Source organism: Argopecten irradians, chromosome 12, assembly GCF_041381155.1.
Source record: "Argopecten irradians isolate NY chromosome 12, Ai_NY, whole genome shotgun sequence".
Lineage (NCBI taxonomy): Eukaryota > Metazoa > Mollusca > Bivalvia > Pectinida > Pectinidae > Argopecten > Argopecten irradians.
This window is the reverse complement of record NC_091145.1, coordinates 6,439,725-6,457,539: the sequence shown is the minus strand read 5'-3', so window position 1 is coordinate 6,457,539 and position 17,815 is coordinate 6,439,725. Positions and strand designations below refer to the sequence as shown.

The 17,815-nt window shown below is 33.5% G+C and overlaps 1 protein-coding gene across 4 annotated transcripts in view; it reads right to left on the bottom strand.

The window, feature by feature from the left end:
* Positions 1-16,755, bottom strand: part of LOC138335999 (protein kinase C delta type-like) — a 108,735-nt gene extending 91,980 nt beyond the window's left edge. Inside the window, exon 1 of one of the 4 annotated variants that reach the window (XM_069285250.1) lies at positions 16,603-16,755. The gene's annotated coding sequence lies outside the window, so the exon portion shown is untranslated. Of the gene's footprint in view, positions 1-6,435; positions 6,467-7,172; positions 7,340-16,602 lie in introns of those variants that run through there. The other 3 variants (XM_069285249.1, XM_069285255.1, XM_069285252.1) reach the window with 3 other exon arrangements.
* Between the last annotated feature and the right edge of the window lie 1,060 nt (positions 16,756-17,815).

The window sequence follows — 17,815 nt, the reverse complement described above, 5'->3', positions numbered from 1 at the left end:
ATCAAAATGGACTATTCCAGCCATTAAACTATAAAAGAATCAAAATGGACTATTCCAGCCATTAAACTATAAAAGAATCAAAATGGACTATTCCACCCATTAAACTATAAAAGAATCAAAATGCATCTTCATGGGTGAACAGGTTAACGTTACATTAAAAGAATTTAACTGACATGTTATTGAAATCAAATCGAAAATGTCATCTTGTCTATCAACTGATTTATTCATCAGGTTGGTTTCAAAATGTTAAAACGACATTGGAAATGTACAATAGCTATTGATTTGTCCCATCTTCGGATGGTTGTGACATCATATTTGATGCGATACTTTTGATGTCAAAATGGTCAACTGATGGGACTGATTGATTGTTTCTTGTATCATATTTGTCCTTTTAAATAATTGATAAGCCCCTTTCACCAAGCTGTATTGCGTTTTCCTTCTAGGATTTCAATAATCCTCCATATTATAACATTTCTGAAATATCATTTGTCTCCTGAAATAAGCACCTCTCACCTAGCGTAAAGCTGTATTTATCCTAAAACTGCCTTCTCTCTCGACATAAAACCTACATATAACATTTTTCAAACTAGAACTGTCACCAGAGTGTGCGACTAATACCCTTCGCTATACAGAACAGTTTATTCAACTCCACTTTATGACAGGGTTCTGTGTACCAAATTTTATCAAAATCTGTCTATTAGTTTAGGAGGAGTTTGCTGGACAAAGTTGTATCTACAGACAGACAGACAGACAGACAGACGGACGGAACTTTGTTGTGGTTGGGGGGTATGGGGGGGGGATGATAGTCTTGATAATCTTTAAGGCCTTGTTGGTCGAGTGATTAAGATGTCCTGACACAAGTCCTTCACCATTGAGTTACGCATTTGAATGATCAGAATCCTATGTCAGACAGTTGACATAGGTTACTGACAGCTGGTTGTTGGTTTTTCTCTGGGTACTCCAGCTCTCCTCCACTTCATAAACTTGGCATATCCTTAAATGACCCTGGCTATTAATAGGACGCTAACCCAAACAAACCGAACCAAATAAACTCAAGGCAAAAATATCTTCAAAGCTCTACACTATGATATGTATACAAACATATCATTTTATACAGTAGACTTTAAAACTTTCTGAAATGTAAACAAAATTATATATACATTAACGTCTCATATTTGGTGTAAACTATCAAACTCGCTGGGCAATATCACAGATATGTAGACTAAATTCAGCGATAATCACATCTAAATTACTTTAAAAGCCGAAGGCTGAGAAGAAAGTGTTTTACACCTGTTGTCCTCGTTAAGGCGACACAGGTAACTTTCCATGGACAAGTAACCAAGCATAACAACATTGACCTACATTTTAACCTTTTAAACCTTCAATAATCACAAAATCCAAAGCTTAACACAACAACGTAGAAGAATTAGTTAAAGTTCCACTGATTCTTCAAAACAATAATGTTAAAAATTCTACAAATTGTTGATCACCGATATATCATTTGAATGTTATGAGTAATTTTTGATTAAAGGTAAATAACGTTTACAAAGAGAAAATCTTTTGATGAGGTCAAGGTGACAACACTTTGGTGTACATTTTCGAGGCTATTAGATCCTAAGTATGTATATATATATATACATATATGATGAGTTTTATTTACACATTGAACTTATAATGGCCCCAAAACTATCTACAAATCATAATATGTACATCTTGCCAGGTAGCCAAGCAAACATTTATGTTATAAAAACATGAGATGGGAGTATAAAAATGGATACATTTGACAACTGGTTCCCACCGAGACGCCATGACACCTATTATATATATTAAGACTAGTTTATGTCAATATTGCATGTGTTTTGTAAACCTCACAGTGTTTACAAACAAAATGGCTTCATTATGCAGTGAATTTTTCACCTATCTTTTCCACACAATAAGTGGCTCCACAGTCTTATATGTGCCCCAATAAAGTCTCACCAGTCCACTTAAATGCAGTCTGAAGTACCACGTAGCTTCTTTTTTTCATTTAACTTTCAAAGTAATATGTAACTTAATTGTGCAAATTTTTTTTGAAAGTCCCTTAATTTTTTTTTATCATTTTAAGTGCGCTGGTCGCTTATTGGGTCAAATACAGTATTTATCCTCTTATTGCAAGAAATCAGCATTGTTAGAGATATGATAAATGAATATATACATGTTTATGTACATGTACATTAATATCTATAATCAGTCATTTCATTCCATGCATATATGCACCAAGGAAGCTTATCAATTGACCAGTACACACTTAAAACAATTTTGCAATAATATAACAATAGCTTAATTTACAAAATCGACAATGTCTTGGGACTTATTTATAGGATTTTTATAGGCCCATGTCCTTCTGTTAGTATTTCTATCTTCATATCAAGCTAAAACCCTTGATGGTATACATAAACTTTTGTCAAAAGTATAAGTAAAAAGACAATAAGTCTGCAGTAACAAGGCTAGGTCTGAGAAAAAGCCTATGTTTGGTAGCGATATAGCCCATGTCTAGTAATAAGCCCATGTCTATTAATAAGCTCAGTTCTGGTAAAAAGCCCATGTCTGATAACAAGCTCATGTATGGTAATAAGCCCATATCTGGTAAAAAGCCCATGTCTGGTAATAAGCCCATGCCTGATTAAAAGCCCATGTCTTGTAATAAGCCCATGTCTGGTAATAAGCCCATATCTGGTAATAAGCCCATGTCTGGTTATAAGCCCATGTCTGGTAAAAAGCCCATGTCTTGTATAAGCCCATGTCTGGTTATAAGCCCATGTCTGATTATAAGCCCATGTCTGGTAATAAGCCCATATCTGGTAATAAGTCCATGTCTGGTAATAAGCCCATGTCTGGTTAAAAGCCCATGTCTTGTAATAGGCCTTTGTCCAGTTATAGGCCCACGTCTGGTTGTAAGCCCATCTCTTGTAAAAAGCCCATATCTGGTTATAAGCCCATGTCTGGTAATAGACCTATATTTGGTAATAAGCCCATGTCCAGTAAAATGTCCATGTCTGTTTTAAAATAAGTCCATGTCTGTTAATAAGTATGTCCAGTAATAAGCCCTTGTCTACCAATAAGTCATAATAACTATGTGTTAGGTTTGATTATCTTTCTGTTTCCATGGTAATCTTTAGCAATAAGCCTGGCTATGTATATGTTGCTATTCATTAAATATGCCACAGCTCTATATAATTAATCTCTCTTATCTGCAATGAGAATTATCTGATTTTTGATACACCCTCACTAATACGTACTTATCCCCTATCAAGGTCGTTTGTTGCTAAGAGACAGTTACCCTGATTAGTTTACTATACAATTAACATCTTGGCCTATCATACTAATAATGTTACAAACTTCCATCATCAGTTTTGTTACTTCACTGTCTAATTATAGCACTGCATGTGCCTGAAGGGCAGGTGTATACACATATAGTGTTGTCACGGATACAAGTGACAATCTACCATGTGATGTATCTACACCATATATGGTATTGATTTTGGTATAGGTGCTGCACTGTCATTCCCAGAATTCTCTGGGGCCACACCATCTGTTCAATGGCGACCTCATCATGACCTTCATGCAAATAACCGCAGAGGTTTTTAATACCTAGAAAATCCAACACAAAACCAAATTAATTTCTGTGCATAACATGTACTTAATTATATATATTGGTTGTGGTCCTCGTAATCTATATAAACCATCACCTGTTAGCACTATTAGTCACAAAATCATGCATCTTTTTTAAGAAGTAATTTCTGTGCATACATGTACTTAATTATATATATGGTTGTGCTCCTCATATCTATATAAACCATTACTGGTTAGCACTATTAGTCACAAAATCATGCATCTTTTTTAATCGACAGTGAATATAAGCATTATTTTTATAAACATCCATTGTGACATAATATTATTCAAAACATATAGCCAAATCTTGTTCAGCAATGCCTATTTTGTTAAACCAATTCAACAAAGTTCATATCATGGGTTCATAAATAAGTATTAAGGAAAAAACAAAATTCAGAAAGCTAATATTTATACATACTTCCTTTCGTATCAAGGAATAAGGTATGGCATGAATTCAGAAAGCCAAGACTATTTCTTTGTAAAGCAAAAAGTTTGGTATGACATCAGAAAGCCAATAAAGTTTCAATAGTGTTTCTTTGTAAAGAAAAACACACAATATGAGTTCATGGGGCCGACCAAATATTTGTGTACCTACCATAATTCTTTAGCCTCAAATGTCTGACTCTTTTTCTTAGCTACTGTGATTTATTGTAATTGGAGAACAAAAATATCAATTGAGACGCTGATATTGAATCCATATAAGAACTGTTTTACCATGCCTTGTAGTAATTCAGTGCCCCTTCAAATGGAAACTTTCATTCAACATTCGTATCACTCCATCAGGATATAAAATTATTTCTTTGATTTATTTATGACTTGGGTAAATCCAAACTGTAGGCATACACACTAGTGCAGACAATTTTAATTGAGTTACAGCAGATTTATCAATAAAGAAATGGCCGATAATAAACCGACACAATTTTATACTCGTAAAAGTTATGTAATTCAATGTTTATCTGGCAATATGCCCATGTCCTGTAATAAGCCCCCCCATCTGCTTGTGTTGAAATAATATTAGTATAAATCATTTTCAGAAAAGATTACAGCAAATGGCCATATTGTATAAAAATATTTTAAAACTGATGCTTTTACAATATCTCTTATTCTACGTCAATAATGTGAATATGATATATGAGGACATGTGAAAGACTTAAGACACAAACGGTACTGTATAACCAGGAAGTATCGTAAATGGCTATCTATTTTATAAGGTTTGGAAAAAAATCAATAAAGACAATAAAAAAAATCTGAATAAGATAAGTAAACAAGAATGGTGATCGAAACTTCACCAGAAAATATGGCAGACTTTTATTACCTACAAATGATTTAATGTTTAGCAGATAATGCAAAAAGTAGGAATGTTAAATTGACTCTCATACTCTCACATCTTCACTGCAGCCCTACTATGTAACCTGGCATTCATCAGTCTATGAACTGCCATCATTATCATTGTAACGTCACAAGTGTCATGCCAACAATCACCGAAGATGGCGATAATGAATTCTTTATCCATTACAGATGCAGAATCTCATAGGATTTCATCATATAATTGTTATCAAATATAAATACTACATAAGCAATGAACGTCTTTCAGTTGGCATTCATAGCCAATATGAATGCCAACTGGACAGATCAAGTCAAACTCAACATGAAGAGCTAGCACTTTCAATGCTTAAATGCTTCACTAACAGTAGGTCTCCAATATTCGAAGAACAATTGTAAAACTTTTGTACTATTTAACGCTGTTCGCATTTCCCCGAGATTGACTATCATATTGACAATTTAATGCACCATAGTGTATAATATTATTAACTGAAGTGTCAATCATAGTATGTCTGAAGAAGTTAGTTTTATAAATACCATATGCGCCATAATCAGTACCCAGGGCGCTTAAAAAAATTAACAGATGGGGGCATTTTTTAGTAAACCAGGATGCAAGTTGTATACAAACCAACTTGGAAAAAATGTCAGGCACCGATTAATTCTATCCGTACTCATGGCACATGAACCTCAGTCACAGTAAACAATTGCATTTTCTTTGATCCATTCCTTTGAGATGCATTATTACGTTGTGATTCACATGTGAAAAACTCTCAAGTTTATACACATGCCACAACACGAATTTATGTAAAATGGGTTTTTTTGCGTAGGATTAAATGTCGCGAAAATTGTCTCCAGCGCATATACAGTAGAACCGATGCCTCAGTCATAATCATGCAATTAAATTGCCGTGGAAATTCTCTATGGTATGTGGAAACACGAAATTAGTAGAAATTAAGTAGGTGGAGAGAATATGTACGAGATACCATCATTACTTTAAGGGTGGCATTGTGACGTATACTGTTTTCACCATAATTTATTAAATAGTGTCCCTCACCCTATGAGTGCCGGCCCCTCCCCCTATAAGCGCCGCTCTCCTGTTCTGCAGAAGGTGTTGAAGTTGTATAAACACCCCAATCCCATGGCTTTAACAATGTTTTACAACTGTGTAACGTTTTTACATCCTTGTGAGTCTTTCACATGTGAATAACGATGTAATAATTCGTCTCAAAGGAAAAAATGTACGTAATTGTTTACTGTGACAATGAGAATAGAAGTTCAAAGAAGTTACAGGGTTAAAATATGGCTGATTTAGTTTTTCCGTCTACAACTTACGTTTTGGTTCTCTAATAAGCCGCAACCCCTGTTTGAATTTTTTATGCATCTTGGACGCTTATAATTACGCCAAATACGGTATGTCTAATTGTATGATGTTTCAACAGTACTTTTTGGTATAGCAATTACCTTCTACAAGACAGCCCCTATATTGACAGTTGTTTATCGGTTGATATTTTCTTCAAAATCGGAATCCTGTAGATTAAACACAACGTTCAAGGAAGCAAATGTTTGTTATTTCTTTCAGCTGGTCCATTTTTAAGTTTTGAATTTCCTGGATTATGATCTTATTCTAATACAATGCAAACACAACATCTAGTTTACCTGAGAGCTCAGCCGTACAAAGCCAGGTATATTACACAGTAAGAACTAGTTTCGTATTCCACTTGGAATGTGTGAGAATGCAGAGCAAATCTCTCACTGCACGGTAATAGTGATAATGCTAGAGAGCTTTGACCATTATCCACCATCAACAAACACAAGTAAAAAAATCACTGAGATACATACAGTACAGATCGAAGCATTCACCTGGATTTTTCCTCGCTTACCGATCCACACAGCGATACACTTCAATGATTAAACTCCATGTATGAGAATGTTGTGAAGCTAGATTCACCATGCACATCAATACCTATTATATTCACTATTTAACATCAAAATTGCCAGAATGCTTAGTTCTATGCATTTACTCCTAAACATAAAACCAGTCATTTACATATAAAATCTAATGTAGGTAGAACATTTTACCTATATCAGACAAAACTGTCCATAAATCTTGTGCATAAAACTTAGCATGCCTATTTGAATACAAACTCAACTCAGGTTAAAAACCGATATTTATAAGCAGACGTTCAAATAAGACTCACCTTCCTCTGCCCAAATAGTCTTCTGAGAGCAAAATGAAGAACTTATTTGTATAAAATTAATTTAACACAATAGTTGTTTAAGGTGTTGATTACTTTTCGTGCAGCCAGGATACGTAAATATCCAAACGCAACCTTATATACAGGTGAGTTCTACCTGACTGATTCTCGTCAAGTCTCACCTGTACACAGGTAAAAATGACGGAAGTGAATAATACCTTTAGTGTACCAGTCGGTCATTGTATAGTCTCGCCTACGACTATACCTGTGTATCTGGGTAGGTGAAGATAATACTGTAGGTAATACCAGGTAATTATAGCTTCGTATTGTCATCATAGGGGCCAGGTAACCGGCTTATCATAGGCTAATGACAAACAAAAACAACATCCAATCAAATCATACAGGATACTCAAATAGATACAGAATTACACAAATAAATACAGAATTACACAAATACATACAGAATTACACAAATACATACAGAATTACACAAATACATACAGAAATACACAAATGCATACAGAATTACACAAATACATACAGAATTACATAAATACATACAGAATTACACAAATACATACAAAAATACACAAATACATACAGAATTACACAAATACATACAGAATTACGGAATTACACAAACAATACAGAATTACACACATACAGAAATACACAAATACATACAGAATTACAAATACATACAGAATTACACAAAAAAAATACAGAATTACACACATACAGAAATACAGAATTACACAAATACATACAGAATTAAACACATACAGAAATACAGAATTACACAAATACATACAGAATTACACAAATACATACAGAATTACACAAATACATACAGAATTACACAAACACATACAGAATTACACAAATAAATACAGAATTACAGCATTCCTTTGTCATGAATGTTTTTTTCTTATTTTGAGCTTTGGGTTGTTTTTATTAATAGATAATATATAATTACCATAATTTTGCCTATTAAAATGGTATCAGATGGTGCACTTATATATTTTTATCAATTTAATCAAATTTTCACCAATTTCTTAAAGGGACATGAACCTTAAATAATTTGTTCTGTATGCTTAGATATGGTTTTCAGATGTTTATTAAATGTTTTACTACAATGATTTGTAATCTAAAATGACAGGAAAATGTGGGGAATACCTACCTCAAAAATGAAAAAATAGACTGTCATATTCTATTTTTGGAACACAAAACGAAAGCTGGCTGAAAGCGAGGTTATAATATTTGTTATATTTGTTATAACACACTTTGTATTTAGCGTAAGAATGATAAGTCAAACGAGACATTTCGTTCGACAAGGTACCGCGAAGGGAGGTTCCTGACTTATTGCACATATATACATCACGCAAGTATAAAGTGGAGAGTTGCTCCTGTCTCTTGCATTTCAGCGATCCATTTATATTTAATTACTTTCCCAATCAAGCACGTTACTAACCCTTGACATACACTGTTTTCTATCGGAATTCGTTTGTGTTCGCTTCACCCACGTTTTTGACCCATCATTTTGTTAACATTCATTTAATTTGTGCAGTGCATTGTCGGAGGTCACTAAAGCTCAACACTACTATACTATCGTTACAAAATTCGACCGGGCCGGTTCAAATTACAGAAAGATGGAATTTCCATTATAATTATTTTATTTGACACATTTGCACAATAACTGATATATATTACTTAGTAAGGTATCTGACACGTCTTAAATATGTATTTTACTCAAATTTTACATGTTTTTATTAGATTGAATTACATATTTTTCAAATCTTTTTTTTTTTCTGTGCTGATTAATATGCAAGTGAAAACCTGCCAATTCACTTCAAAGAACTAAGTATTATATATATACATTAATCTACAGCTGCTTATAGTTTGAGAACAATTCACATGTATATTTGACATCATCATATGAATAATTTGATGTACCGTATTCGACCCAATAAGCGCCCAGGGCGCTTAAAAAATTGATGAAAATAAAAAGGTGCTAATAAGTCAAAATTATTGCAAATTTATACCGTTTTATGTAGTTTTGGCCCTTATTTATGCCTGGGCAATTGAAATTGAGGCCTCAAAAAGGGGGAAGGGTGCTTATAGGGACTTGGGCGCTTATTGGGTCGAATACGGTATGTTTTATAATATTGATGCTTATTTTATATGATGAATATAGCCAATGATTGATAGTGTACACACATAGAAGAAATAAATTACTTACTATACCTACAGACGTAACGGTGACATTATCATACCTATGACTATCTACATGTATGTTATCATAGCGACAGGTATACAGCTGAAATTACAAATATATTTTAAAAATACTCCATCGTCAACAGAACAAAAAAAATACTCATCATGTGAACAATAATTGATGTTTATGTAAATGTCTAATTAACAAAAAAAAAAAAATATTTTGTTTTGTTTTCAGTGGATGCACAATCAGTACTTTATTCCATATAGGGCATGTTAATTGCCATGGACTTTTTACGGGAAGCAATTAATTATTTTTTAACTTTTCAATGATGGTAATGGTGTAAAGTAAGTAACTTCTGTTGCTGAAGAAAAACACTAATTCGTCTGCTCCTGTTTATTAATAGAAAAGGTACCATTCGTCAGCGGTGTAGCATCTTTTAATGATTTTTTTGTTTTTGCAAAATTACTTATCATGTTCTTAAATCATACTGGTATATAAAATCTTAAAATAACAAAATATGTACGATATACTTAAAGTAACAAGTTAAATTAATTTGAAATGCTTAGAGACCAATTAGCATTACTTTGGTATGCTAATTAACCCAACATTATATATACAGTCTACTGCAGTTTTACCATCATTTCTAATTGTGAGATAGCCTTCATGATTCATAGATAAAACATTTCCAATTATGCATTATCTAAATTCTTGATAATGTCCTATACTTCTATTTCACATAAAGTGACCTTATCTGTGATGAGAGGGACGTTTTTGTCTTTTTTTTTTCACAACATGTTTTTTTCCCAACATTAATCATGGATGGAAAACTTGTCCTTAGTTGCACGAAATTTAAAATGCATGCCGCTTCCATATCTAACATAATAGTCTCCCATGTCAATATTCCTACAAAGAAACTGCAATTTAAAATAAAAGCGGAGAATTTTCAACCAATGATCACTGCTCAGGGCCCAATTTGTCAAAGGAAAAAGAAAAATCCCTTGCTTTTTAGATTAGTGTACCAACAAGAGCTGTTGGAGAACAGCAAAGCTCGCCTATTACCCTCAAAGGGCCCCAAATTGGTTGTATTATCACGTTCAGCATCCATACACATTAGGAAAATAAAATCATAAACATTTATGATGACTTAAGCTTAAACAATTGACGAAACAGAAACTTGCTCAAAAACTTTAACATGAAATGGGACGCCAACGCTGACGCCGACACCGGGATGACAACATTAGCTCCCCCTATTTTTCGAATAGGCGAGTTAAAAATCAAAATGTTAGGTCATTCTTTTTTTTATCATTTTCAGTAAAATTTGACTTGAATATCGTTTTATGATCGCCCAGTCTGCATCAGGTATATCATATTTGACATTTAGAACAATAAGTAAAACGAAACTGTCAATGTTTTCCAAACTGAAATCATGTAAGAAATAATGAACAATAATGTCAGATAATATTTTAATAACCACGGTGTCAACATTGTAGACCAATTACTATAAATCCCGAGACGACAGATTATTCCACTGAATGAACTAGCACATTAATCTGCGGAAGATTTAATGAAGTCTAGGAATATCAATGGAGACCAAACAACAAACCAAGCCTACAGTGCATTGACCTTTACCGAACGTTCTATAATCAGGGACTGAATGGAAGCAGAATTTCTGAATGAAAAACAAAATTGTTTATACACGATGATCAGATTTTATGATGAAACATGACAAGATGACATTCTGTATGTCTAAGTAATTTTTCTCATTCAAAAAATATCTAATCAGAGCAAATTAGGACAAAGATGAAGCAAGAAACAAACACAGCGACACGTGGAAGGTGAATAGGTCTTTCTGCAAGAAATTGGAAATCAGAAAATAATGTTTACTCTGTTGGATTTCCTATGATAACCTTGTAACATCTGATCAAATTATATCATCTACAGAGTACTAGTTCAGACACAATAGTACAATAGGACTAAAATTCAGGTACCACGTGATACCCGATAACGTTTGTATGTGACTAAGTATCTCCAGTGGTGATGGAACGTATCTTTTTGTAATCTTCCCGCTGAAATGACGTTAGCACAGAATATCGTCTTTTGACATCATTTCATCACCAATAGAAACAATCGTCCCGCACAAACGTTATCGGGTATCATATTTTGCCCACATATTTGTGATCATTTATACTCTTCAGAAAATAATACAGTTTGACGACCTAAAACATGATTTTGATACCGTTTTGGATACAAAATGGAACCCTGTCTTAAACCTCTATTGTTTTAGTTTGGCCATACTAGCACATACCCCTGGAATCTTTTGAATTGTTTAAACGTATTTCAAGGGTTTGCATTAATGTTGCTATACAAAACATTTAGTTTTCATAAAATTGGTTCGTGGGCAAATTCCAATTGTTCATGAAATACGTTTTTTTCATTTTGCAGCAAGTTTTAAGGAATGATCAGAACTCTGTAGAACTAATACAGGATTTAAAATATAGCAGAAAGTTGAGTGAGATTTGATACCGTCTCCAAAAGAGGTTGATAAAGATGGTAGCCAGCTAAATTTTCTTATTGCCCAGACCAATCGCATCATAAAAAAAAAGCTTGGTACAAAACAAAGATTTAGATTCATTCAATAAAGGAAGAAATTTGATTCAGACAGCCGTGATTTACATGAAAGAGATGTATGTGTTCTCTAGCTGTGAGCATTGCCAATTTAGTGCATATAATAATTGAATTCTTGTTCATAATCAATAGATAAAGCAAATAATTTATTTACAGATGTACGTGTTCTCTAGTTGTAAGCATTGTCAATTTAGTGCATATAATAATTGAATTCTTGTGCATAATCAATAGATAAAGCAAATAATTCATTTACAAACTAGTACAGCATGTTGAAGTCATATGATCAATACTTTTGCTTAAAGGTAGGTTTGGCAAAACAAAATATAATGAGATCAAAATTACAGTAATCCACCTTGCAGTCAGCCCAGTTAAAATTCTCTCGAAGAAATAAGCATTATAACTTTCACTGAAGACCGTCTCAGATATTACTTTCACTGAAATCTTTCATAAATGAAACTTTCACTGAAGTCTGTATATATAAGATGAAACTTTCACTAAAGTCTATAATATAAGATGAAACTTTCACTAAAGTCTATAATAAAGATGAAACTTTCACTAAAGTCTATAATATAAGATGAAACTTTCACTGAAGTCTATAATATAAGATGAAACTTTCACTAAAGTCTATATAAGATGAAACTTTCACTAAAGTCTATAATATAAGATGAAACTTTCACTAAAGTCTATATAAGATGAAACTTTCACTAAAGTCTATAATATAAGATGAAACTTTCACTAAAGTCTATATAAGATGAAACTTTCACTAAAGTCTATAATATAAGATGAAATGAAACTTTCACTAAAGTCTATAATATAAGATGAAACTTTCACTAAAGTCTATAAGATGAAATGAAACTTTCACTAAAGTCTGTATAAGATGAAACTTTCACTAACGTCTATAAGATTAAATGAAACTTTCACTAAAGTCTATATAAGATGAAACTTTCACTAAAGTCTATAAGATGAAATGAAACTTTCACTAAAGTCTATATAAGATGAAACTTTCACTAAAGTCTATAAGATGAAATGAAACTTTCACTAAAGTCTATATAAGATGAAACTTTCACTAAAGTCTATAATATAAGATGAAATGAAACTTTCACTAAAGTCTATAATATAAGATGAAACTTTCACTAAAGTCTATAATATAAGATGAAACTTTCACTAAAGTCTATATAAGATGACACTTGCTACATAAAGTCTGTCACAGATGAAACTTTCACTGTGTCTGTCACAAATGAAACTTTCACTGAAGTTTATATAAGATGAAACTTTCACTGTGTCTGTCACAAATGAAACTTTCACTGTGTCTGTCACAAATGAAGCTTTTACTGAAGTTTATATAAGATTCTGTTGTATAAGTATATCAATGCTACTGAAGTCAGTCTGACTCGCATAATGACAGCTAGTATATATAATCACTATCAAGGACCAGACATCTGGAGCAAAAATCTATGCATAACATTAGTATTGACTGAAGATGACCATGCGGACATTAGGAGAGTGACCATGCATGCTGACCAGGGAATATGAATGACAATGATATGGCTGTCTCCCGTATGAACGTCTATCTATATGATCCGAGAAGGATTATATATCTGATAGTATTGATCCTAAGCAGCTCTTGACTCCATTAATGGAATACAAGTGTCCATATATAAATTATTAGTCTTTAATTATTGTTGGTTGAGCTAACGATTTATGTTGATTTAATTAGTAAGACAAACAATATTCATAAATACATCATTTTGTGCCGACTTTATACAGCCAAAAGAACCCTAGATATGAATTTTTTCTTTTCAACATGCAATGTCTGCAGCTATCACTTCACTAATTGGCTGGTTTAGGTCCATACAAATTAGTTACCACAAGTGCTCCAGCTTTGGGTTGCGAGTTGGAATCCCATGTTGAACAGTTGCCATGTATACTGACCACTGGTTGGTGGTTTTTCTGCAGGTACTCCAGCTTTCCACCACCAACAAACCTGGCATGCCCTCACTGAAATGACCCTGGCTGTTAACAGGACATTAAACTAACAAAGCCATACTTTGCTAATACCCAGTAAATTTATGTTCAGTACTATATTTGAATACATCATGCATTTAAGTACTAAATCAGTAAATATTTGTTGCAAGGGATATCTTACCTTCACTGATATGTGTAGATATCTATATCCATGGAGGCATCAGAATGGGATAATCTAACTGGTAATATCATTGGAAATGTGGAAATCACTTCTCAGGATAAATATTTGGACAAAACTAGACTTTAATTTGTTTAATTTCCTATTAACAGCCATGGTCATTTAAGCTAGGACATGCCAGGTTTTGGAGGTGAAGGAAAGGCAGAGTTCCTGGAGAAAAAACACCGACCTGTGGTCAGTACCCGGCAACTGAACAACATGGCATTCAAACTCGCAACCCAGGGATGTAAAGCTAGTGGTAATATGTCAAGGACATCTTGACCACTCAATCAGCCACCGTGGCCCTATTGGATAAAAGGATTTATCTTAATTTGCTCTGTAGCATTGCCGTCATGGAATGTGTCAATATCTCTGCAGAGTAAGCGAAAGGACCATCCACCATTATTTGTTAGTCCCTATAGATGTATGTTTGTCCATCGATAACAATCGGATTGTGTCTATTTGTTCAGATTTCAGTTAAACAAACAAATAGACTCCCCCTCAATTACATACAAATTTGGTAGGGCTTCAAAGTCAGGTACACAGATATACAGGCATCATTTAACCGTAGATACATACATGTAGGTAACACAGAAATGTATACGTATACAAGAAAGGACATACATATAAATGTATGAGAGTTATACAAAGTAGCCTAATTATTTAAGTATACAAATATACCATATATGTGAAGAAGCATTTTAAGTAGAGATCAAATATATAAAGAAAAATGAGATACAAAGATGGTACCATCTACAGTTTAAGTAAAGATGGGCACTGTACGCAAAAAAATGAAGAAAATGGAATGAGCGCTAAAAATAGCATCATGTGGAGACGTCACAACTATGTTATGACCGTAAAGGCCAAATATATGTCACTTTTAAATATGTGTTTAAAAATATTTCACATGTTTTAAAAATTCAATAAACTGATTCTATGGGGAATTTTTTTTTTAAATGTCACATTTTTTAAGAAGTATTTAAGGCTATGATTATTATGAACTTTATGGAGTTATGCAAGGAGGTCCATTTTAACAGCTGGTATTTCATAATAAATTATCATTTATGAGGTTTAATATAGCAAAAATAATTATGAGCAGAGAATAGTTTTGATAATTAAAGGACTGTATGATATTAAAATCAATGTAAGGTTTATTTTATAAGTACATATAAATTCTTAGTGACAACAAAGGAAGTTTAACAGCTATAATTAACTTACAAAAAACATGTGGCCTATTCAGGATCTGCATATCCTGTTTTATTCACAAGACCACCGTCGGAAACCCAATCCAACGATGCTACAAGATTAGTTGTGTGGTTTTTATTTTATTTTGACGGGATTAATATAACCCACAAAATTTTATACTTCCTTGTCTAATGTATTACATGTCCAAGTGATTTTTCTTGTCAGCTTGTATATGCTTAAACAACTTTTTCAATTGGAAAATTTGGTTTTTTTTCCTTTAAGTATGATTGTATTAAAATTATTCTCCTGTTATGGGAAAATATTCATATGAAATTGCAAAATTTCTTCAAAGGGGATTAAGGGGCCTTGATTTGGCTGAAAATATCAATGCAAAAAAATTCACTGTTTATGCAACAGATTGAATATAATGTACATGATTACTAGTTGTTTTTTTTTATTTTAAGTTCAGAATGCAAAGTCATGATGCATGTACAATGTGATATTTGGCGAAAATAATAACTGACATTTTAATCAAAAACTCTGTAATTTAATTAATATTCATTTTTTTTTTGTAACTACACATGTACACAAGCATCCTCCAAACTCCTGGGGTTCCAATCACTTACGATCTCTATACCCCTGGACTATCTCATAGTAAAACTGAAGGCATCTCAGAGGAAAAAATCTGAACCAATCACAGGTCAGCAAAAATTTCCTTTGAAAACTACAGAGAGAGCGACGCCCAACTTCAAAGCCACAAAGTCAACCACAGTGTACCGATATATGACTCTTACCTGTTATGCTCTGTTGCCTCCAGTTTTACTATGAGAAATTCTGGGGTGTCGAGATAGTAAGTGATCGGAACCCCTGGAGTATCGAGGATGGTACACAGGTTTATTGTTTTAGTAATCCTTCAATCATGCCAGTGGCCCAGTACATATACCTTTACTCAAGGATTTATAAATCCTTGCTTCATTGAATTCTTCCAGTCGAATGCAATATTCTCTGAGATACAAAATACATACATGTATATATATGTTGAAATATGCGATATACGGGAAACGTAATTAAATATTTCAACATGCCTGTAATTTCAAATACATAGCTTCTAGAAGAAGCTTACCGAGAGAGTTTGTCAAGTACGATTGAGGAAATAAATATAGCACTGAACACTCACGTACAACAATCTCGTTGTAGATAAAGAAGTTAAAAGTGTGACTTACCTGTAATCAAGTGTATGGAGAATTGGTCAAATCTTCGGGTAAGAACTTTCAAGATTTTAATCGGGGTGTAAGTTTTTAGAGTTAACCTACTAAGGCGTGGTAGTTCGTGTCAAGGTGCTGGCGTTTTACCTCGCCAAAAATTCTTCGGGAATTCCCCGGGCAGCTCACGCGTGACAAAGGTTTAATCATGACGTCATTTGAAGCTATTCTTAGTATCAGTTGACTATCGCTTCATAGTTTGTTTCGAAATATCGTGAGACCCTCGGGCTGTGCAAAGATCAAACAGCTTAATGTTGAATAGGAAACAATTGAATACCGGTATATTATGTAAGATAGGTGTTGACACGAAATAGCCATGACAGGTACATGTATACAGGTACAGGTAGATATCTTGTTTTACACAAGTATAGGGGCTGTGTCTAGAATTAATGTCGATAACAATAGGATGTTTACAGAGGGACTTATTTGTACCTATAACCAGAAAAACAAGAAACACAAGTAGGGGACTTAATAATAGATATTTTATTTTCGTGCCACACGATCAAGAATATCAGAAACCATCCTCGATACTCCAGGGGTTTCGATCACTCCATCATTGATACTACAGGAGTTACTATAACTGACGTTATATCCACCCCTGGACTATCTTATACATAAAACTGAAGGCAGCTCAAGAGAATAAATCTGAACCAATCACAGCGAATGCGACGCCCAACTCTGAACCAATCACAGCGAATGCGACGCCCAACTTCAAAGCCACATAGTCAACCACAGTAAACCGTTATACGGTTTTTTTATTATATCAAAGGACTTAATTAACTTTCTGTTCTATTGCCTCCAGTTTTACTATGAGTCAGTCCAAGGATGGATATAACATCAGTTATAGTAACCCCTAGAGTATCGAGGATGCGATAACATTTGTAGATATCGTTAGTGATCGGAACCCCTGTGGTATAGAGGATGATCAGAAACGTATATCTATCTATATGTTTTTGAGATGATCAATCGTCTTGAGCAAATACTTATGTATACATGTCGCACATGTGCATGCTAGCTAGCCAATAAAATGAAATGCTAGTCACACAAGTTTGTTTTTAAACGATATGCATCGATCACATTTATGCGAATTGGCCAAATCTTCAGGTAGGAATTTACAAGATTCTAATCGGGGTTTATCGGCTTTTACTTAGCAAGGTCAAGGTGCTGGCGTTTA